Source organism: Prionailurus viverrinus, chromosome B4, assembly GCF_022837055.1.
Source record: "Prionailurus viverrinus isolate Anna chromosome B4, UM_Priviv_1.0, whole genome shotgun sequence".
NCBI classification, from domain to species: Eukaryota; Metazoa; Chordata; class Mammalia; order Carnivora; family Felidae; genus Prionailurus; species Prionailurus viverrinus.
Genome location: NC_062567.1, coordinates 60,636,469 through 60,661,006, shown reverse-complemented (window position 1 = coordinate 60,661,006; position 24,538 = coordinate 60,636,469). Strand labels below are relative to the sequence as shown.

The 24,538-nt window shown below is 41.4% G+C and overlaps 1 long non-coding RNA gene across 1 annotated transcript; it reads right to left on the bottom strand.

Moving 5' to 3' along the window:
• Positions 1 to 1,407: 1,407 nt before the first annotated feature.
• LOC125170356 (uncharacterized) lies at positions 1,408 to 24,338 on the bottom strand. The gene is made up of 3 exons (XR_007153995.1): positions 24,233 to 24,338; positions 19,287 to 19,443; positions 1,408 to 3,423 (listed from the first exon to the last, which is right to left on the bottom strand). It is a non-coding gene; the product is annotated as an uncharacterized LOC125170356 (long non-coding RNA).
• Positions 24,339 to 24,538: the final 200 nt, after the last annotated feature.

The window sequence follows — 24,538 nt, the reverse complement described above, 5'->3', positions numbered from 1 at the left end:
CTACCACTCCTCTCTAGTTTCAATACTTTTTCATTACAAACACCCATAAACATTCACACACTTAAGTGATCATTGCCCCCTCCTGTCACCCACTGGTAACCGCTAAGACGCTATCTCTGTGGGTTTGCCTGTTCTGGCTACAGCATATAAAGGAACCATTCAATTACGTGACCTTTAGCGTTTGGCTTCTTTCTTAGCATAATGTTTTCCAGGCTCATCCAACTTGTAGCATGTACCAGTACTTCCTTACTTTTCATGACTAAATTATATTCCATTGTATGCATATATGATAATTTGTGCATATATTCATTGATGGGCATTTGGGTTGTTTTTACTTTTTGGCTGTTAACATTTGTGTACACGTTTCTATGTGAACATGTTTTCATTTCTCTTGGGTGTAAACCTAGGAATGGAATTGCTGGGTCATATGATAATTCTACATATAACTTTTAAGGAATCTCTAGCATGGTTTAAGATTGAGAATATAGGGAAAAACAAATTCCCTTTCATTGGTTTGTATGTGTTGGTATTCTGAAGTTTTGGTGCCCTGAAACTTTTTCTCTCATTATTCATTACAAAGAATGAAAAATAGGCCTAAGAAGAAAAAGATTACTGCTATTTAAAATAAAAATTTTTTAAGGTTTATTTTTGAGAAAGAGAGAGCGAGAGAGTAAGAGAGTATGAGTGGGGGAGGGGCGGAGAGAGAAGGAGACACAGACTCTGAAGCAGGCTCCAGGCTCTCAGCTCTCAGGACAGAGCCTGAAATGGGGTTCGAACCCACTGACCACGAGATCATGAGCTGAGCTGAAGTCAGACACTTAACTGACTGAGCCACTCAGGTGCTCCAGGAAGAATTTATTCTTTTTTTAAATTAAAAAAAAATTTTTTTAAAAAAATTTTTAACATTTATTTTTGAGACAGAGAGAGATAGAGCATGAACAGGGTGGGTCAGAGAGAGAGGGAGACACAGAATCTGAAACAGGCCCCAGGCTCTGAGTTGTCAGTACAGAGCCTGACGTGGGGCTTGAACCCACAAACTGCGAGATCGTGACCTGAGCTGAAGTCGGACACTCAGCCGACTGAGCCACCCAGGCGCCCCTAAAAATTTTTTTTTAATGTTTATTTATTTTTGAGAGAGAGACAGACAGCATGGGTGGGGGAGGGACAGAGAGAGATGAAGACAGAATCTGAAGCAGGCTGTAGGCTCTAAGCTGTCAATACAGAGCCTGACGCGGGGCTTGAACCGGCTGAATGTGAGATCACGACCTGAGCTGAAGTCGGACACTTACCTGACTGAGCCACCCAGGCACCCCAGATTACTGCTATTTTCAAGTGATGCACAAAGGTTAGAAAAAGACATATCTAAAAAATATTTATTAGGCAAAAAATAAAACAGTATTACCGGTGAACAATATTAAAAGAGATCAAGAAAAACATTTCATAGTGATAAAAGGAACATCTGTCCAAGAAGATATAATAATTATGATGTTATGTGGAACCGGCCACAGGTCTGTGATACACACAAGTCAAAAGTAGGTGGAACTACAAAGAGAAATAGACAAATTCAGAATGAGAACAAGATTTTAAACATACTCTCTTTTGGAGACTTGACAGATCGTATTTGCCAAAAATCAATTTTTTGAGAATTCAACTAACACAATTAACTAACAGGCTTCATCTGGTAGGTATATGCATACAGATCTGAGCCAAACACACTGCTTCCTAAACAGTAGTTTCTAAGCAGTTTGGCACATGTGGGCAGCTGAAGTCAAATTGCTCAGCTAGTGTTACAGAAGGAACGGTGGCTGATGGGACCAAAGTGTTGGGCTTTATTTCTAACTCCATCAGCTTGCTCAGTGCCTTTGATCACTCAAGCCCTTGACCTGGGGACTAAAATGTTAACCCAGACATAGTCTCTACCTTCAAGGAGCTCAGTTTGGTGGGCAGACAGGGAAATTTTTTTTCATGCAGTGGGTTGAGATAACAGCAGTGTGAAGTTAGGGTTCTTTGGAATCCTTCTTGGAGAGTAGGTGATGCCTCAGAGGAGACTTAAGCTTGACTGTAGTGAGCCAGACAAAAAGAGAGGAGGGAGAAGCCTTCAGGCTAGGGGTCTGATGTGTGCAAAGGCATTCCCCAGGGAATGGGTTAGTATGGGTGGAGGGCTTCATTCTAGTGGGAGAGTAAGTAGTAGTAGGATTGCAGAGGGGCCCCCTCTGAAAGGGTCCTGTGAGTTTTCTCATGAGTTTGGGGCCTTATGCTATAAGCAATGGAGAGCCATTGAAAGATTTCAGATGAAAGATAGGGCAAGAACAGGTCCATTTCTGCATCAGTTCCCTGAGACAGGAAATTACTGGAAGAGCAATGTTGAGTGTATACAGAAGTTGAACGTCTTGGGGGGGGGGGTGTCCTTGTGGCACCTGTTTAATAGGCTTTTGGATTTATGGGTCTGGAATCAGGTGAGAGATTTGTGCTTAGAAAGCTTTGCCAATCATCCCCACGTAGATGGTGATTGGATCCCCTGGGTTTGGAGAGCGTCTTTGGTCCTTCCATTTCTGAAAAACTGTCAAAAGGACAGAGGAAGAGGGGATCCTGTTTTTGCAAAATTGACCTGTTGTTCCTCCTGCAAACATTCTCACTGACGCCTAAGGTGGCAGGAGCTTCTTCCAGAAGCATGCTCACCTTTGTAGGCAAAGCCACGATCCGCGGCTTGCGAGACCTCATGAAGGATACGCAAGGGGGCACAGCTCCTTCCGACAGAACCGTGCCAGACTGCTTCTGCTGGAGGTCTCTTAGCAGTTTCTAGAGCTTCCAAGTCTTCCAAAACCCGCTGTTAGAAGGGCCAACAGCGAGGTGCCAAGGGGTCCGGAGGCGCGGCGGGGGGGGGGGGGGGGGGGCGGGGGGGGGCGCAGCAGGCCCAAGATGCTGGTGGCCTTTCCGGGGGAAGGGCCGCGGGCCGGAGCCGGGATCTGTGGCTGCAACAAAGAGCAGGAAGGGATGTCGGGAAAGGCCGAGAAAAGGAGGCCGGGAGGGCTGCGGTGGCAGAAGGGGTGGCAGAAACGATGGCTGGAGCGACATCTTCGCCTTCCCATCGGCCCCATGATCTTGAGATTTCTTTTGTGGATGGGAGCTTCTTGTGCTAGTAGTTGTCTTCTCTCTGCTACTCTAAGCCTGCAGTCCTGTTTTTCTTCCTGCAAGAAATTTCTGCAGCATCTAGCCCGGGATCCTGGAGGCAGGTGAACTCCGATTCTCAGAAGAGTTCTGAGGGCATGTGTTCTCCCAGCGCTCAGTTGTTATTGGAGAACATTTAACCCTACAGTAAATTAAGTTCCCCAGAGGATGTTTTTTTTGTATATCTGTTAGAATCAGTTTTGCTACTGTAAATATGATCCCTGTGGAGGGAAGATTCTCCCTCCCTTCTTTAATCTAGGGTAAAGAAAAAAGAGTGTAAAATAGTGAAAACAGAGGGTAGTAAAAAAACAAAGCCCATTCATTAGCATGTCCTTCTTATTGATCAGGTTACATACAGTTAGCTATATTAAAGGTGGCAGGGAAACATAGTTACTTCTGGTACCTATAAATTTGGGTCGATGAGTGAATGTTGAACGATATTACATAAACACACCTTTATGAATATGTATATATAAACAGGCATACCTCATTTTATTGCACTTCTATTCCACTTCACAGATATTGCATTTCTATTCTGTTCTATTCTACAAATTAAAGGTTTGTGGCAACCCTGCGTTGAGCAAGCCTATAGGCACCATTTTCCCAACAGCATTTGCTCACTTTGTGTCTCTGTGACACATTGTGGTAATTCTCACAATATTTCAAACTTTTTCATTGTTACTATATTTCTTACAGTGATCTGTGATCAGTGATTACAACTCACTGAAAGCAGCTTAGTACTTTTTTTTTTTTAATGTTTATTTATTTTTGAGAGAGAGAGAGACAGAGTGTGAGCAGGGGAGGAGCAGAGAGAGAGGGAGACACAGAATCTGAAGCAGGTTTCAGGCCCTGGGCTGTCAGCACAGAGCCCGATCTGGAGCTGGAACCCATGAACTGCGAGATCATGAGCTGAGCCCAAGTCAGATGTCTAACCGACTGAGCCACCCAGGTGCCCCAAGTTAATTAAGTTTGTTGACAGAAAGAGAGATGGAGAAAGAGAGAGAGGCAGAGGGAGAGAGAGAGAGAGAGAGAGAGAGAGAATCCCAAGCAGGCTCTGAATGGTCAGCGTAGAGCCCGATGTGGGGCTCTATCCCACAAACTGTGAGATCATGACCTGAGCCGAAAACAAGAGTTGGACACTCAACCGAGTCACTCAGGTGCCCCAGTAAAGTATTTTTAAACTCAGGATGTACATTGTTTTTTAGACATAATGCTATTGTACACTTAGTAGACTACAATACAGTGTAAACATAAGTTTCACATGCACTGGGGAACCAAAAAATTAATTTGACTCACTTTATTATGATACTTGCCTTATTACAGTAGTCTGGAACCAAACGTGCACTATCTCCAAGGCATGCCTCCAAGGTATAGTTATCACTGTTTTAACTTGCCACTGGGCTCACTAGGGGAAACAGCTCAGGCCCTTTGATTTCAGACACAGTTGTCCTTGGCACCTTTGCTAATCTGCCCACCGAACACTTCCTGTGTGCCAGACAGGCGGTGATGGCTGAGGTCTGTCGAAGGAAAAGACTACCACCAAATACCTAAATAAAAAGCCAGATCTGACGCTTACTGAAGCACAGTCTTCTCCAGCAAAGCAAGGAGCTGATCTAGATAGTGCTCGGGAAGTGTGGAATCTGGGGTTTGGTGGGCTTTCAGAGGCAGGAGTGGGTTGACACCAGCTGTGGAAACCTGCTTGTTTTGATGGGAACGGTGTGAACTGGCTGGATTTCAAAAGCATGGGGCCATTTCTGGCTGACTTTCAGAAGTGTGTTCACTTGGGCAAGTTGCCATGGATTCATTAAACGAGGCAAGCTGTCATTGATCCATGAAACCAGTTTAGAACTGGTTCTGGTGGTTACTTGTTGCTATAACCACGGGACATTTCATCTTTTCCTAGGAGTGTGGGAACTTCTTTATTTTCAGGTCTCTGTCTCCAAGAAAATCATAATCTATGTGGAGGATAGACATGGAGGCCACACACACATGCAGCATAACACAGAGGTTAAAAGCACAGGCTTCCTGCTAAACCTGGGAGACTGGATACTTGCATTCCCCTCTGCTCCTTCCTGGATCTCCACCCAGATGATATTTAAGGGATTAAAAAGACTTAAACCTCTGAGGAAGGGGAGAACTCCAGAGGAGACAGCAGAACAGTTGAGAGCTGTCAATCAAAATCTAGAAGCCAAAAAGCCAGCTGGAAAATTGCTAACTGATCCAGCAGACCAGAGAAAGCTGAAACTGTACTGCCTGCAGAGAGGGAAGCCAAGAAGCAAAACCCTGCTTTAGGAGCCTGGAAAATTTTGGGCATTGTGGTCCCAGTTATCTCTGAAGGCAGGGGTGAGAGGTAGAGCTGAAACTGCAAAGATGGGGTGAAATCCTAGAAATGAAGCAGTTAGGTCCCAAATCCCTTTTCACACCACAGGCAACCCAGCAACCCACCCCTGCAGAGAAGGGAAGGGTTTTGAGCCGAGTACAGGCAGAAGGGAAAAACAGGGAGCTCTGTGGAAAGCAGGGGGACTAAGCAGAAATCAGTATCTTGCAAAGTAAGATTCCAAAGCCTCTTCCCCTGACTTAACTCCAAGGTAAGGAATTGGAGGGACACCCTCTCACTGGGGAAAATGAGCACTCCAGGAAAAAGGAGCTAGACGTTCTGACACATTTGACAGGGAGTGTCCCGAGGGAATAATTTTGCAAAGAAGTCTACCACTTTGCCACACAGATTCTTCTTGTTAGGCTTTAGTGCCTCACTCTTAACTATACATGAATAGGTAAGAACTACCAAACATTTGAGGAAAGTCCCCAAGCATGAAAAAAGAGAGATAAACCAAAGAACTTGGAGGAAACTAAGTAGAAGAATCAGAAACACTAAGACCTACAAGTAATGGTCTCAGAGCAATAAAAGGAGTCTTGCATTCATGAAGAAAAAATGAGATTAAAAAAAAAAAACATATTGAAAAGAATAAAGCTATCTCTTGAAAATAAAAATTATGATAAAAATAAAAAAATCAATGGATAGAAATTCTTAAAAAGTCAACGTCACATACTAGTTGTATGACTTTGGGGGATGTTATTCAACCTACCTGTGTCTTAACTTCCTGTTCTATAAAATGGGGATAACAATGGTAACTAACTCGTAGGGTTGCCATGAGTCTTAGATTACATGAAATGAGTTATGATTACATATTATGATTACATAGTTATGATTACATTATTTTTTCACTTGCTATTTTACCATATTAATGCAGAACAGACATCAGTTTCTTGTTTGGGTTTAGCACTTAAATAAGCTTGTTTGAATAATCACTACTTTTTAATTCATTAGTTTCTTAGAAAAATTAGTTTATATAAACAACATGGAAAAGCATGTTATTAACTCAAAAGTACTTTTATTTTATTTATATATTAAAATTTTAAAAAATGTTTATTTTTCAGAGAGAGAATGTGAGCAGGGGAGGGCAGAGAGAGAGGGAGACACAGAATCCGAAGCAGGCTCCAGGCTCTGAGCTGTCAACATAGATCCTGATGCAGTGCTCAAACCCACAAACTGTGAGATCATGACTTGAGCTGAAGTCAGACACTCAACTGACTGAGCCACTCAGGTGCCCCTATTTATTTATTTTTAAATGCTTATTTATCTTTGAGAGAAATCGAGAGCTCAGGGGAGGGGCAGAGAGAGAGGGAGACAGAGGATCCAAAGCCGGCTCTACTGACAGCAGAGAGCCTGATGTGGGGCTCGAACTCATGAACTATGAGATCATGACCTGAGCTGAAGTCGAAAGTGTAGCCCACTGAGTCGCTCAGGTGCCCCTTTTTATTTTATTTTTTAAAAAGATTTTACTTTTAAGTAATCTCTACATGCAATGTGGGGCTCGAACTCACAACCCTGAGATTAGGAGTTGCATGCTCCACCAACTGAGCCAGCCAGTGCCCCACTCAAAAGTACTTTTTTAATTAGAATTTTTTTTAAGTTTATTTATTTTGAGAGAGAAAGCATGTGCTCATGGCTGTGTGTGCACTTGAGCAGGGGGAAGAGAGAGAAAGGGAGAGTGAGACTTCCAAGCAGGCTGCACGCTGTCAGCAAAGAGCCCGACTTGGAGCTTGATGCCACAGACCATGAGATCATGACCTGAGCTGAAATCAAGAGTCAGATACTCAACTGATTGAGCCACCCAGGCTCCCCTCAAAAGTACTTTTAAAACTAAGTGAGTAGTAATTATTTTCTAAGGAAAAGAGAGCAATGGGAAATACATGAAGCCTATTGTCACCTGTTTTTCTTTTCTTTTTCTTTTTAAAAAGAATTAAAAAATTTTTAATATAGTTCCAATCAATGTGGATTCTAGTTCATTCATTACTAAACCTGGGCAGGGATTGCTTCAGTTTCTCTGCCTTCTCTTTGTGATGAACAAGGTATGAAAGTGTCTGTTGTAACAAACTTTAAACTTCATATTTTCCTTTTTTTTTTTTTTTTTGAACTTGACAGATTTGGTGTCCTTTCACCTGGCTATGAGTAGAAAGCCCTTGATATTCTTAATTTTATGAAGCATGGATACAAGGTATGCAGAGTGGCAGGTTGGGGTTGAAATCCATTCATTTTTAAAAAGCTATATGTTTAGCACCTATTCTCATATGTCAAACACGACTAGCAGCTGGTATTTGTTTTCTTTCCATAATCTCACTTTAAGAAATATAAAAGTAACTGTCTGAAACACTTTTTAAAAAGTAGGGTTGTAAATTAAAGGTGAGGAAATCTCTCAAAAAGTAGAACAAAAAGAGAAAATGATGAAAAATATGAAAGCAAATATAAGAAAATTAGAAAATCAACCTAGGAGATATAATACCTGAATAATGGGGGAGAGAGAGAGAGAGAGAGAGAGAGAGAAATAAAAGACTAGATAGATAAGATAGATGGAAAGAGGAAGTTATTGGGGAAATTATTTTATTTTATTATTTTTAAAAATTTATTTTAAGTAATCTCTATACCCAGTGTGGGGCTCAAATCATGACCTCGATATCAAAAGTCACACAGTGTTCTGACTGAGCCAGACAGGCTCCCTTTGGAGAAATTATTTTAAAAAATTGATAAGGCCCACTGAGTTCACCAAAGCATTTCATCTTCAAAATTTAGAACCCTGGGATAAAAAGATGATTATAAAAGCTTCTAGGTTGGGGTGCCTGGGTGGCTCAGTCAGTAAAGCATCTGACTCTTGATTTTGGCTCACAGTTTGTGAGTTCAAGCCCTGCACTGGGCTCTGCACTGACAGCATGGAGCGTGCTTGGGATTCTCTCTCTCTCCCTCTCTCTCTGCTCCTTCCCCGCTCACACTCTCTCTTGCTCTCTCCTTCTCTCAAAATAAACAATAAATTTAAAAAACTAAATAAAAAGCTTCTCGGTTGAAAAAAATAAAGGATTCAAAATAATAATAGCATTGACTGCTCATTAGTAACACTGAAAGCTGGAAGACAATAGAAATGTCTTCAATATTCTGATAGAAAAATATTATCAACCTGGAATTATAAAGTAGGTGCTTCATCAATCACATAGAGGGTATGTGATTGATAGAGAAAGTGTCCTTCCATCTCTAATAGTTCACCTTTCATGTTCCCTTTTTTAAAAAGATCAGGAAAGGAACTCAAGAAAAGGGATAATATAAGATCCAGAAAATATAAAATCCATCATACACACACACACACACACACACACGCATGTGCAAAAGAGGCAAAGGGAACCCCCAGATGATGGTAAGGGTAAATCTCAGATAGCAGCACCAGAGCTAACATTCCACACAGGAGCCACCCAGAAAGCCACCCTCCCTCTGAGAGGGAGATCTCCCTGAAAATGAAATCCTATAGTACCTGAAGTGTTGACATGTGTTGAGATAGAGACAACTGAGTGAGAGTTTAGGGATGGTATAGTGACTGAAAATTAATGAAGTCCCTGAAGAAAAAGTAAAACTCTTAAATTTTGTGTGTGTGTGTGAAATCTAGGCAAACAAAAATATGAGGCAATTTTTAATTCCAAAGCAAGGACACACATGTGTATAAGAAAAGAAATACAATTATCGTGCTCTACATGTAATCAGTCCACTACATAGGTCAGCTGTGCCTGGCACATAGTAAGTGCTTAATATGTTGTAGCTTTGTATAATGTGTTAAGTGATACAACAGAGAAATGTATAAAGTTCCATAAGGACACTATTGAAAGTAGAGCTTAATTCAGTCAGAGGAGCTAGGAAAGGCTTCCTAATAGTGGAGAGGCACCACTGGGCCCAGAAGGCTCAACAGAGTTTGACAGATGACAAGTAGGAAGGACATTCCAGGTGGAGAAAAACATAAGCTGCAATATAGAGGTCTGAAATTGTGTGCTAAGAAAAGAAAATGTGAGCCAAGGATTTATATTCTATCAAGCTGACTTTCAAGTAGAAAGGCTACAGACAAACTCTTAGGGACTCAGAAAGTATTGCTCCCATGAACTCTTCCTGAGGAATATGCTAGAAAATTGGCCTCAGATAATCAAAATGATTCAAGAGACCTTGACAGCAACTATGGCATTGATCATTAATAGCTCTACATTACACAAAGAGAGATCACCAGACACAACATACTTCCCAGTGGAAGAGCATGGCAGAATCTGGGAGGCAGCAGTGTCAAGAACATTGAGCCTGAGTCTGATCATGATGGACACACAAGGCTGGTGGAGACGAATTCAAGAAAAATGTTGGAAGCATCCAGATGCCTGGGTCCATAAAAAGAAGGAGGGAAAGGCAGAGTCATCCACTAAAGAGTGACTTTTAGTCACTGCTAGTCACCTTCTAGTATTTAATCCAGCCCTGCTTATCTTTAGACTGATACCACCTAATGATGTCTCCCATGGTCTCTGAATCACATGGTTCTGTTTGGCCTTCGATTTGGCTCTCAGATGCAGAAGTCTGAATTAATTGTACTTCCCAGTTCCTAGCCCATTATCATCATTGGTCTGGGCAAGTTCCTTCTCTCTTAACCTCACTTGCCACTTGCATCTCCTTCCTCTCCTAGAGCACAGTGTTCTATTTAATGTGGTTTTATTTGCCTGTATTGTTATTACAAAATATGCATTTTTTGTGTGCACGTGGATTTTTGCTTACAGAAAATGTGCATCTTATACAGCTTAGTCTTGGGTACTACATTTTCAGTTCTGCCATGTTTCAGTGTGCATCTGACCCACTGCTTCTAATTGCTACACAGCCCTTCACATGTGCATCTATCACATTCTATTAACGGACTCTCCCAATGATGGGCACCCAGATTGTCTCCCACTCACTGTACCACAAATATTGATGCAATGAATGTCTTTGCATATGTCCCTTTTAGCTCTGGAAAGGGCTTAAATACTGCCCCAAAGCTCATTTTATAATAACAAGTATTTATGGAATGTTACTCTAGTACCAGGCAGTTTTGGGTTCTAAGCACACAGTAGGAAACAAGATGGACGAAGTCTTTGATCTCAAACAGCTCACTTTCTGATGTGAGGAAACTGAATAAACACATTTTTACAGGTAGTAAGAAGCTCTATGCATAATTACAACAGTATGATGTGCTAATGTCAGGGTGGCTGTTTAGATTATGTAGATGAGAGTGAACATTAGAGCTAAGACCTGTATGACAAGAAAAAGTCAGCTAAGTGAAGATTCTGATTAAGAGCCTTCTAGGCAGAGGGCATGGCAAGTGTAAAGGCCCTGAGGAGGGAATAATTTTGATGTATGGGGACAGCAGCAAGAGGCCCAGTGTAGGTAGATGTAGCGCACGAGGAGGAGTGTGGTGGGAGAGAAGAATCAGGCATTGCTGCCTAACAGTATCACCACACATTTAGTGGCTTAAAATAACACCGTTTCTGTAGGTCAGGAGTCCAGGCACAGCTTTAGCTGGGTCTTCTGCAAAACTACAATCAAGGTATCATCAAGGGTTGAGGTTCATATCTGAGGCTTATCTGAGGATTTACTTCCAAGCTCAGGAAGTTATTGGAAGAATTTAGTTCCTTGTGGGGCTGTTGGACTGAGTCTCCATTTCTTGCTGTCCACTGGAGGCAGCCCTCAATTTCTTGCTATGTGGGTCTTCCCATCATGGGTGTTTGTTTTCTCAAAGCCAGCAAGGGGGAGGGAGACTCCTAACCAGATGTTTTACAGTGTTATTAGGAAAGTGACATCCATCACCTTTGTTATATTCTATTGGTTACACATATGTCCAGGCCCACCTACTCAAGGGAGGAGGCTTATGCAAGGCATGAACACCAGAAGGTGGGGATTATGGGGGCCACTAGAGTGTGGCAGCCACAGTAAGGTTAGAGAGGTTAGGGGTGTGTTAATATCATGAGAGCTATTGTAAGTATGGATTTTTTTTCTAAGTGGGTGGAAAATCATTCAGAGTTTTGAGCAGAGTATTATATCAGATTTTAAATGCCTAGGGGCACCTGGGTGGCTCAGTCAGTTAAGTGTCTGACTCCGCTCAGGTCATGATCTCGCGGTTTGTGGGTCTGAGTCCTGCGTCGGGCTCTGTGCAGAGAGCTTGGAGCCTGGAGCCCGCTTCCAGTTCTGTGTCTCCCTCTCTCTCTCTCTGCCCTTCCCCTGCTCAGGCTCTTTCTCTGTCTCTTTCAAAACCAAACATTAACAAATTAAAAAATAAGTAAAATGCCTAAATAGGGGGTACCTGGGTGAGTCAGTTGGTTAAGTGTCCGATTTTTGGTTTCTGCTCAGGTCATGATCTCATGGTTTGTGGGATCGAGCCCTGTGTGGGGCTCTGTGCTGACAGCACTGAGCCTGCTTGGGATTCTCTCTCTCCCTCTCTCTCTGCCCCTTGCCAGCTCATGTGCATGCACTCTCTCTCTCTCTCTCTCTCTCAAAATAGATAAACATTTAAAAAAATGCCTAAATATTCTCTACTTCAGTGTTTAGGGTAGACTGTAGTGGGGCCAGTAGGCAAGCAAGAACTCCAGAAGAGTATTGCTGTATTCTAGACGAGAGATGATGGTAGCCTGGCCTAGGTGGTAGAATATTTAGAAGGAAGTGGAAAGAATGGAGATATACCTTAGAGGCAGAGTTGACAGCACTTGCTGACGACTTATTGCGTGCTTGTTACAGGCAAACAAAATAGTTGACTCAAGTTTACAAATGCTATCATTGAAAGAGCCAGACTCAGCACTCTGCCTGCCTGGCTTTTAGGCCAGGTCTCTTTCTACTATGACATTATGCCCTTATAGATGCCATGATATATCTATAATAGATAGATAGATATATATAGTACATATTTCTCTCCACCAACTCCCATTTCTTACCTTCTACCTCTCACCCTTCCAAATTTTATTTTGACAAATATAGCACAGGTTGCTTTGAAGGGGAGGCAGTGTTGCTGCAACTCTAAAAGATGTTTTTGGAATTGGTGACATTAATATTGCTCGTGGTAAGTGGGGGTAGCAAAAGCAATAGCCTCAGAGAAGAGAACATGCCTACTCCAGTATTGGCAAGAGACCTGCCGATTCTTATATGTAGCAGCTCTTGTGATGTACTTTCTACACATTTATGGAAGTCTGGACAGACTGAACAATGCAGAGTGTGGGAAAGAGACTCTGTGCTGTCTTCTTGATTTGCACCCTCCTGACATGTGGGGTTTTTCTTATGCATGCTTTATGTAGGGCCCTACTTCCTTTCCCTGGGCTGTCCTCAAGGTCAAGAACTCTCATGGGATGTGTTCTTCCAACTCTGTACTAGTCTTCCAGAGTAGACAATGTCATTAGAGCAGAAACTGTCTTCATAGGAATAACTACCAATTACTGAATCTTTATTACATGCCAAGTGATATGTTAAGTATGTCTACCAGCTCATTTAACCACCAAAACAACCCTGTGAATTATTATCCCATTTTAGAGGTAATAAAACTAAAGTTGTAAGAAGCTGACCTACACTTTGTTAATGCTCTTACCTACCTGTGTCTGAATGTAAATCTCTTTCTTAGAAAAAAGAAATTGCATCAATGGAGAAACATTTAAGTGAAGTCCCTTTAGTCGTTTCTCCTTCTGTGTGGTTTAACTTGTTAGTTGTTAGGCATTTTGAAAAAAACTATTAGGAAGTTTTTATTTTTTTATTTTTAATTTATTTTTTAATTTTTTAAAATTTATTTTATCTTATTTTATTTATTTTATTTTTGAGAGAGAGAGACAGAGCACAAGTGGGAAAGGGGCAGAGAGAGAGGGAGACACAGAATCCAAAGCAGCCTCCAGGCTCTGAGCTGTCGGCATGGAGCATGACGTGGGGCTCGAACTCACGGACAGTGAGATCATGACCTGAGCTGAAGTCGGACGCTTAACTGACTGAGTCACCCAGGCAACCGTATTAGGAAGTTTTTAAAAGTCTACATCTTTCAAAAAAGTTTCCTATAAAATCAACATATTTATTTCCCTTTCTTCTCCATGGCCAGGAATCATTTCTTTGGCCAGCCTACCAGAAGGCAGTATGCATTCTCTCAGGATTCTTCCTGAGATTAAGGTAAATATTCTTATTTTTAAAATAGGTAAGTTTATTCTGGCACAGAAATCTGCTTTAAAGCTTTAATTAAAGCAGAATGGTTTTAAAGAGATTGGTTTCCAATAGACTGAAAAATATCCACATTGTGATGAGCATGAAACAGATATGGAACATTCACATCAATTAACAAGAAGTAGCTCAATCACTTTTGGGGAGGTGGAGCGTGTCCACCCACTTTTGGCTGTTTTGATTTCAAACAAACAAACAAACAAACAAACAAAAACACCCAAGGAAGGCTGGGTGGGACAGCTGGGAAGGGACACTGGAAAGGGAAGTAGGAAAGTGACATAGAAAAAGTCAGGCATGGGGCGCCTGGGTGGCTCAGTCGGTTAAGCGTCCGACTTCAGCTCAGGTCACGATCTCACAGTCCGTGAGTTCGAGCCCCGCGTTGGGCTCTGGGCTGATGGCTCAGAGCCTGGAGGCTGCTTCCGATTCTGTGTCTCCCTCTCTCGCTCTGCCCCTCCCCCGTTCATGCTCTGTCTCTCTCTGTCTCAAAAATAAATAAACGTTTAAAAAAAAAAAAAAAAGAAAAAGGCAGCTAAGGAAAGGTAGGTTATTAAGCCAGCTGCCTGTGGGAAATTCTGGGAGTTAATGCAACATATAAACTTCAGAATTACCCCACTTGAGGGATGAAGGACCTGAAGAGTCATGGGTGAGGGCTGCCCTGTGTGTCCACGTGTGTTGGGGGCGGGCGGATAATTTTCTGTGCATCTGGCTTCCCCCCAATCCCCAAAAACACCTTCTGCAATTGGGGATGGGGAGAGTGGGCCCTCAGGCACAAGGGTGCAGATGCTGACAGTTGTAAATAACACTGACAGGTCTCTGGAATGTGAGCTGGGCACATGGCAAATGCTACCCATGTTAATGAGGGCGACGATAAATAGGCCTCATGTGTTGCTGATGGGAATCTAGATGTTATCGCTTTTATTGGGGGAGGGAGTGGATTTGATTTGGAAACACCTATCAAAAGTACAAGTGATTCAGTAATTCTGCTTTTAAGGATTTCTCTGCCAGTTACACTAAAAAATGTGCAAAATACTATATGGATAAGACTATCCATCACAGCATTGTTTGTAATGGAAAAAGGTTAGAAATACCCTTAGTATTCTTCACTAGAGGACTGGTTAAATCAGCTGGTGCAATGATACATTTAAACAATGCAAAAAACTATGTTGGTTTGAATGAGGAAGCTCCTTGTACAGGGATATGGGATGACTGCAAAGATATCCTGTTAGGAGGAAAAAAAAAACCAAGGTGCAGCAGTGTTTATATACAAACATTTGGCTAAAAAAGAGTTGGTGGTGGGAGAATATATGTGTGTACTTGTCGTATATGCATGAAAATCTACAGAAAGATACACGAGAAACAGTGCTGGTCGTCGTGGAGGAAGAGAAGTGAGGGTAAGGGCGAAGGGAGACATTTCCTTCTGCAGAGTGGCTGTACTGCATTAGCTATTCAAAAGTAAAATTTAGGTAATTTACAAAGAACATTTTATCTTGAGGGCAGTAGGGAGCTACTGAAGTTTTGATCTCTGACTGATAGTAGAGCAGTGACATGATGAGACCTGTTAGGACACACTGGCAGTTACAAGGGATGCAGGGCAGAGGTAATGACTGAATAAAGTAGGAACAAAAGTTTGGTTCCCAAACAACAGGGAGGATATTTCAGCTGCTAACCTCTCAGACAGTGTACTTGAGGAGATGGGACACTCGGTCTGAAGGTAATAATTAATGGGGTATCTGTTCTGTGTTTTCAGATTCTAGAGGTCTATTTGGTATTTGTGAATCACAGCCAGTGTTTACCCATCTCCTGCAAGTCAGCTTGTCTGGAACTCACACATCTTCTTACACTAACTCTCACACAGTAAGCCAGTATTTCCTCTGCCCTAAATCATCCACAGCAACCAAAGACCACGACCTATAGCCCCAAGCCTGCTGAAATTATTCAGACTAACCCATCCTAAACCGTTTACTTTACTCTGCCTTGTCTTTCCTGCAGAAACCCCAACTAGGACCCTGACCTTATGCCTTCCCCTCACTCCTACTTCTGCTCCTCACCAAAACCTGATGCTCCCCATGTGGCCCTGTGTACTATGACAGGCACCCTCCTCTTGGGAAATGGAAGTAACACAGATCTTCTTTCAATGGCATTGACCTCTCTGTGTTGTCACTCAGTCACCTCTGTAAACTAAAACCCCAAAGGTACAAATGCGACAATATCTAATTTTGGATAATAAACATTACTTGGGGCAAATTTTTGGTTGTAGAAGAATGCAAAGGGTCTCAGACTGTTTTCTAGCCCAACCTCTCCCTAGAAAATCTGAGAATCTGAAATAGACTGAGAAACTCAGTGGTGTAAGAAAATGGAGAGAACAAGATTGCTTTGTTTGTGGCCCAGTTATAGAATTCAACCCAGGTGGGAGAAGGGCTCCTGAGATAAGAAAGAATAAAAGACCCAGGAACCAATGAATTACACTGCCTGGCAGCTCAGACAGTTTGTACGCATGAAACATGAGTTCATGTCCCCCCAGGGGGAATCTGCATGGTTAGAGCTTTCCTTTGCTTTCTACACCACTAATGCTCTCTGCCATTAGAGTATACAAATTTCCACTTATGACAAAACTAAAGCCAGAGCCCTGAAAACAAAACAAAACAAAAAAACACCAAAAAACAAAACAGGGGCGCCTGAGTGGCTCAGTCGGTTAAGCATCTGACTCTTGATTTCAGCTCAGGTCATGATCATCTCATGGTTTGTGGGATCAGGCCCCATGTCAGGCTCTGAGCTGACAGGGCAGAGCCTGCTTGGGATTCTCTCCCTCTCTCTCTCTCTGTCCCTTCCCCACTCACATGTGCGCACGCTCTCTCTCTCTAAATAAATAAACAAATAAACAAACAAACATTAAAAAAAAAACCCAAACAGGGGTGCCTGGGTGGCTCAGTCAGTTAAGCGTCCGACTTCAGCTCAGGTCATGATCTCGTGGTTCGTGGGTTCAAGCCCCGTGTCGGATTCTGTGCTGACAGCTCAGAGCCTGGAGCCTGCTTCAAATTCTGTGTCTTCCTCTCTCTGTGCCCCTACTCCACTTGTGCTCTCTCTGTTTCTCTCTCAAAAATAAATAAACATTAAAAAAAAAAAAACCCAACCAGTTTTATTAGGCTAAAATCCACACACTGTATATGTCAGTTTTCTAGTGCTGCTATAACCAATTACCACAAACAAAGTGGCTTAAATCAACAGAAATTTATTCTCTCACAGTTCAGAGACTAGAAGTCCAAAATCATGGTGTCAGCAGGGCCATGATCCCTCTACAGGTTTGGAGGAAGAATCGCTCCTGGCCTCTTCCTAGTTTCTGATGGCTGTCAGTAATCCTTGGTTTTCTTTGCCTTGTGGTTCCAGGGTTTCAATCTGTCTGTCTTCATATGGCCTTCTTTCCCCCTTTATCCTCTGTGTCTTCAAATCTCTCTCTTCTAGCCAGGACACCAGTCATTGGATTTAAGGCTCACCTTCATCCAGTATGACCTCACCCTAACTTGATTACATCTGCTAAGACCTTATTTCCAAGTAAAGGCATATTCTCAGGTATTGGGGGTTAGGACTTCAACAGATCTTTTTGTGGACACAAATCAACCTACAACACTGTACAACTGGCCCATTTAAAGCTTACAATTTAGCAGTTGTTAGTATATTTACGGATTGTACAACCGTCACTGCTATCAACTCTAGAACATTTTTGTCACCCCACAAGGAAACCCTGTACAATTAGCAGTTGTTCTCCATGTCCCCCCCTAAAACTACCCCTAAGCCTCAGGCAACTACCAATCTACCTTCTGTCTCGATAGATTTGTCTATTCTGCATATTTCACATAAATGGAATCATACAGTATGTGGTCCTTGTGTCTAGCTTTTTTCCCCATAATGTAGTGTTTTCCGGGTTCATCTTTGCCATGTCAAGTATCAGTACTTCATTCTTTTTCACGATTGACTAGTATTCCTTTGTATGAGTATACCACATTTTACTTATCCACTCATCAGTTGATGGACACTTGGGCTATTTCTCCTTTTTGATTATGTGAAAAACGCTGCTATGAAAACTTGTGTTTAGGTTTCTGTGTGGAGATATGCTTTCATTTCTCTTGGAATATATCTAGGAGTATTTATTTGGCATTGCTGGGTCATATGGAAACTGTATGTTTAACCGTTTGAGGAATCGCCAGACTGTTGTCCAAAGTGGCTACACTGTTTTGCACTCTCACCAGCAGTGTATGAGAGTTCCAACCAATGTATCTGCATCCTCATCAGAGTTTGTTATTATCTGTCATTTCGATTGTAGCCACCCTAAGTAGGTGTGAAGTGGAATCTCCCTGTGTTTTGATTTGAATTTTTGATGAACAAGGATATTGAGCATCTTTTTATGTACTTATTGGCTATTTATGTATCTTCTTTGAAGAAATTCCTGATCAGATTTTTTTACCCATTTTTAAATTGGTTTATCTTTTTATTTAGTGTAAGAGTTCTTCATATATTCTTATATGAAAATATATAAAGTATATAATATAATACAATATATATTATTGATGATATAAGTACCTTATCAGATAGGTGATTTGCACATATTTTTCCAATTCTGTGGATCGTCTTTTCATTTACTCTTTTTAATACAATTTTGCATTCACATTTATTTATCTAGTACAATGGAAACACAAACATGTCTCAATAAGAAAAGACAGAGCTCGCTTTCTTTTTCAACCTTTTCAACTTTACATATTTTACTCTTAAAACTACTGTTGTACAATAACATTTATGTATCACACTGTTTCCATATCAAAACAAAGTTACATGTCTCAAGGGAACTTAACTTTTTCTTTTCATTTTTTTGGTTGTGTCCTTTGAAGCACAGAAAATTTTCATTTTGATGAAGTCCAATGTGTCTGTTTTTAAAAAATGTTTATTTATTTTGAGAGAGGGAGAGAGAGCCAGAGAGAGAGAGCAGGGGAGGGGCAGAGAAAGAGCAAGAGAGAGCGAGAGAGAGAATCCCAAGCAGGTTCTGTGCTGTCAGTGCAGAGTCTGACATGGGGCTCAATCCCATGAACAGTGAGATCATGACCTGAACTGAATCAAGAGTCAGACACTCAACTGACTGAGCCACCAAAGTGCCCTTCAATTTGTTTTAGTAGAAAAATACTTTCTATATTTTGAGCGAAGATAGAATTACCATAAAATTTTAGTATATTCCCATTTTTATAAAAAATAAACAAACAACTATATAGGTATTTGCTTGTAAATAAGCCTGGAAGGTAAGCAAAAATATTAATAGTGGTTATCTTTAGAAAGAGTAGTTTTCATTGCTGGGTGAAATTTTCTATCTTGCTTGCTATATAGAATAAATATATGCTATAAACAAGAGAGGAAAATACCTTCTAGCTTTTTCTATGCATATTTAAAATTAAACATTTTACAAAATCACTATTGTACTACATAATGTTTTATATCATGTTATTCTGCCTTTTTTAAAACTTCACATAATATGTTATTTGAATATTCTTGAAAAAAGATTATTTGGGGGTACCTGGGTGGCTCAGTTGGTTAAACATCTGACTTCAGCTCAGGTCATAATCTCATGGTTCATGGGTTTGAGCCCCGCATTCGACTCTCTGCTGTTGGCAGAGCTGGCTTCAAATTCTCCGTCTCCCTCTCTCTCTGCCTCTCCTCTGCTTCTGTTCTTGCTTTCAAAAAAAAAAAAAAAAGATTACTGCCTGAATTATAATTCATGGATCAGAGTCAACTTGTTTAGCTATTATTGTATCACTGAATGCCTAGGTTGCCATTAACAATTTTTCATCACTTATGGGGTGCCTGGGTGGCTCAGCTGGTTGAGTGTCTGACTCTTGATTTCAGCTCAGGTCATCCCACGATTTCTAAGATTGAGCCCCATGGCAGGCCCTGTGCTGACAGGTTGGAGCCTACTTGGGATTCTCTCTCTTCTCTCTGCCGCTCCCCTGCTCTCTCTCTCTCTCTCTCTCTCTCTCACAAAATAAATGAATAAACTTAAAATAAAATGCTGTAATTAGCATTTTTATAAATAAATTTTTGTCTATATCCCTGATTATTTCCATGGGTGAAGTTCCTAAAATAAAGGACTATTGGGTCAAAAGACATGACTGTTTTAAGATATCTTATTCAAAGGACTGAATTCCTTTGAAGATACAGTAATACTGAATTGTTTATTCTTTTTAGTTTCAATTCTGCCAGTGTAATTGCCTAAAATTTCTGTATTTTCTATGGAAGTAGCAAGGAAAAGGGGTGAAAAACTTGGAATGACCATTGCTCTAGTAGGCAGGAGACCTAGATTCTTTAGGTCCTCAGAAAACTCCCAAATGCCCAGAAGCTCTACTTACCTTATCTTTAAGATAAGGGAGGGGTTTCACAGCCCTACAATTCTCTAGGTCTCCTCAGGCTACCAGGAGAAATGCTGGGCTCTGCACTGTCAGAAAAGCTGCAAATGAAGATATCTCAGTGGATGATATGTTTTCATGGTCCCTTCCAAGAGATACGCTTTTTCTTTCTTTTTTCTTTTTCTTTTTTTTAAAGATTTTATTTTCAAGCAATCCCTATACCCAGCGTGGGGCTCAAACCCACAACCCCAAGATCAAGAGTTGCATGCTCCACTGACTGAGCCAGCCAGGCACCCCAAGATATGCTTTTTCATAAATAAAGTCCTTAAAAACACTGTTAAGCAGGTAGTATTCTCTCTGTCTTATAGCTCAAGGATCTGAGGCCCAGGGAATTTGGGTAACTTGCCCAAGATCATTCAGGTAGATCACCCCTGGCAGAAGTTAGAATGAGATCCAATGTTGTGTGGCTTCACAGTCTTTGTTGTTACCACTTTAAAATATCTGGAAGTTGGACAGAAATTGTAGATGTATGGGCTTGATTTTATTGACCACATACACATTCATAAGTTCTACATTAATCATTTCTTTCCTAAGAATTTTTAAATTTTTTTTTTTTTTTTTTTTTTTTTTTTTTTTTTTTAGTGAGCCCACCCAGCATGGGGCTCCAACTCATGGTTCCTCTAGGGCTGGTTATGCTGTAGTCACTTAAAGTTAATGTAGCTTCATGTTGTTGCATGTTCCTCTGACTGAGCCAGCCAAGTGCCCTGGTAATTTTTATTTCAAAGGGACTTAATGATGAAGCACTATTGATGCATTAATTCCAATACCAGAAGAACAGTATAAACAAAACCACTGGGAATGTGGTACTATAATTTTATGAAAAAATAAACCCACAAGAATATTAACCTTAGAAGGTACAGGAATTCTTTCAAAAAATGCCTCAAACTATTATGGTAACTTTTTTTCCTACCTGAAGTCTATATTGGCTATTCCTTTATAAGTTTCTCTCCTCAAATACTTGAAAAGACACCTTATGAATCTGCAAGCATGTGAATGTAGAATTTTTATGTTTTGCTTTATTTTATTATTTTATTATTTATTTATTTATTTATTTATTTATTTATTTTTAACGTTTATTTATTTTTGAGACAGAGAGAGACAGAGCATGAACGGGGGAGGGGCACAGAGAGAGGGAGACACAGAATCGGAAGCAGCCTCCAGGCTCTGAGCTGTCAGCACAGAGCCCGACGCGGCGCTCGAACTCAGGGACCGCAAGATCGTGACCTGAGCTGAAGTTGGACACTTAACCGACTGAGCCCCCCAGGCGCCCCTAATTTTATTTTTTTAAAGTAGGCTTCATGCCCAGCGCGGAGCCCAACAAAGGGCTTGTGCTCACGACTGTGAGCTGAGATCATGAGTCACTCAACCGACTGAGCCACACAGGTGCCCCAAACGTACAACATTTTAAACAATTTTACTGTGTTAACTGTTCCTTGAGAATCTCTGTCTTTCTCAGCCCTCTTGTTATTTTTCTTGGTCCTTCCCCCCCCCCCCCCCCCCACGTTAATACTTTACAAAGCTCTGTAGAGCCACTAAGAAGCAGATTTCTATCACCTATAACAAAATACCTAAGATCATTTCTTGTATCTCCACTCACATGCTACCAACTTCAGCATCCTTTGGTGAATTAATCTTTCCAGTTTCAACAACGTGAAGCTACATTAACTTTAAGTGACTACAGCATAACCATCCCTGGATGAAACATACATTTGCCAGGAAATGAATATTTAAAATCTTCACATTTTCAAGGGTTGTAAAGTTTGGCTGTTTTTATAGAAATCAAACAAACCATCCATCATAAGTCTTTAGTATTTTTGTTTTTCTATTTTATTGACATAGTTGTTTTTGCTAGTTATTCCTGTAGTGTTTACTGAATTCGTGCTTAGTTCCAGGAGAGCATGGGCTATATTTGTCTTGCTCACCATTATATCTCTATCACCCAACACATAGCAGATACCCAATAATTATTTGTCCTCTGCCCACCCCCCTCAGTTATTGAGATATAACTGACATAATGATAAATATTTGTTGAATGAATGAATCTATATATTCTTCCCCTATTGATTTGAAATACTTTTTTTATGAAAAAGATTTTTTTAATGTTTATTCATTTTTGAGAGAGAGAGAGAGAGAGAGAGAGAGAGAGAGAGAGAGACTAAGCACGAGTAGGGAAGGGGCAGAGAGAGAGGGAGATACAGAATCTGAAGCAGGCTCCAGGCTCTGACCCTTCAGCACAGAGACCGAAGTGGAGCTGGAACCCATGAACTGTGAGATCATGACCTGAGCTGAAGCCGGACGCTTAACTGACTGAGCCATCCAGGCGCCCCTGAAACACTTCTTTTAAACTCACATTTTAAATACAGCATTTCTTTGCTAAGCTTGGAGGTCACTTCCCATAAATACTGCCTCATAGTTGGCGAGACAAATCAAGGTGCAGTAGAAAACAGGGAGTGGGGAGAGGAAAATAGATAATAAATTTGTGCTTTGAGCATGTCCTTCTTTTTTTTTGAAAAATTTTATCAGTTTATTTATTTTTTGAGAGAAAGAGAGAGAGCAAGTAGGGGAAGCACAGAGAGAGAATCTCAAGCAGGCTCTGCAATCAGTGCACAGAACCTGATGTGGGGCTCGAACTCACAAAGCGCGAAATCATGACCTGAGCTGAAATGAAGAGTTGGACGCTTCAACTGACTGAGCCACCCAAGTGCCCCTGGGCATGTCCTTCTAAAATAAGCCAGATTTACTGGCTTAAAAGATCTTCTCTAGCAGGAAAGCTTTTTCCTCACTTTTTAAATTATGTCAGAAGACATTATTGCAACCTTATCTACTGAGATACAATCTCCTACAAATGTTATGTTATGCTTATACAGACTGTACCTTACTGGACTTGACGTTTAATTATTTTTGTTTTTGTATTCTTTCTCAGTTCACTTTTTGGCTCCATTTTGGGAAATAAATCCATACAGGTTTATTCAAAATTATTCCACTAATGGGACATTTAGGACCTATGGCCAGATCTATCTGACCCAGGAGATTATTTTTTCCTCATCAATTAGAAGGCAAATATTTCATGATTAATATGGCTGAAATAACATTCTTAGGTATTAATTAGTGTAGACTACAACAGTCGCTACAACAGTCATAATCTCTGGTGTAACTTTGTGCCTTCTCATTGATCCAAAAGTGTGTCCTTCACTTTTTCAAAAAAAAACTGTGTCCAGTTTTTTGTTTCCCTTCATGCTCAACAGCTTCTGTTCTCTCTAGTTATAAACAATGAAACAAATGGACAATCTAATATTTCTCTGACCCTCAAGGTCACATGTGGGATTCAGAGTTTCAAAGTTAAGATGCAACATTAACGTACATTACTTCAGGAGGGACCTAAAAGAACACAGATAATAAGTGGCAAAATACTGTATCAAGAAATGTTAAAAATCATGATAATTTTGGTATGGGCTTGGCTAACACTTTTTAAACTGGACCTTTGTTTCCTTTATTATACTTCTGATTTTTCTCTATTCTTTTCTTGCCAGTCTAAATAAATCTTATCAGAGCCTCAGGGACAGGAGCTAAATCAATTCTATGTGGTGTAATAGCTGGACACATGTTGAGGCCCAGATGTTGCTGAATGTTTCCCCCCTCCCCCCCATTCATTAAACACCATGCCTTCCTTCAGAAACACTGATGTGTTTCCAGCCTTTTTTCTTGATTTTATGCAACCTTACCAAAATTTTTATCAGCCTTTTCTCTGAGTGCCAACAAATCCATCTGCTTCAAAGCAACAAATGACACAGCCTAAATAAACAATCTTATAGTGAAGGTTGCGGAGTCACTCACTCCATTTTTATGGCCATGCTGATTCGGGGCATTCTGCTGTCAAAGGCTGAGTCCTTTCGGGAGAAACAGTGATTTTTCCCTACCCGACCAGGAAGGATGGAATCTGACAGGGCAAAGGCACGCCAGCACTTCAAGAGTGCCCACCTAAACCACCAGGGAAGCTCAAGCTCATTTCACTGGCAATTCCACAAAGGGCGCGCCGCCCTTTTCGGACGATCGAAATCACCTGTTCAAGGTCGCACATCCTCTAGGTACCGCATGCAATCAGCAAGGTTAGGCAGGGCTGCTGGGTCTACCGCCGGTTGGCTCTCGGCGACACACCGGGCCCACCTGGTACCCTGCAATCTGCGCAATCGCGGGGAGAACGCGCCCTCTCGCGACCGACTTCCCGCCGCAGCCCGGCCTGGAACAAACGCCCTCCGGGGCCCGCGACCCGCGGCGGCGTGGCAGGGGCCCCGGAAGGAGGCGGTGCCGGGGCGGCCCGAGGCTGCGCGTGCGGGAGGATGGGGGCGGGGCGCGCCTATATAAACTC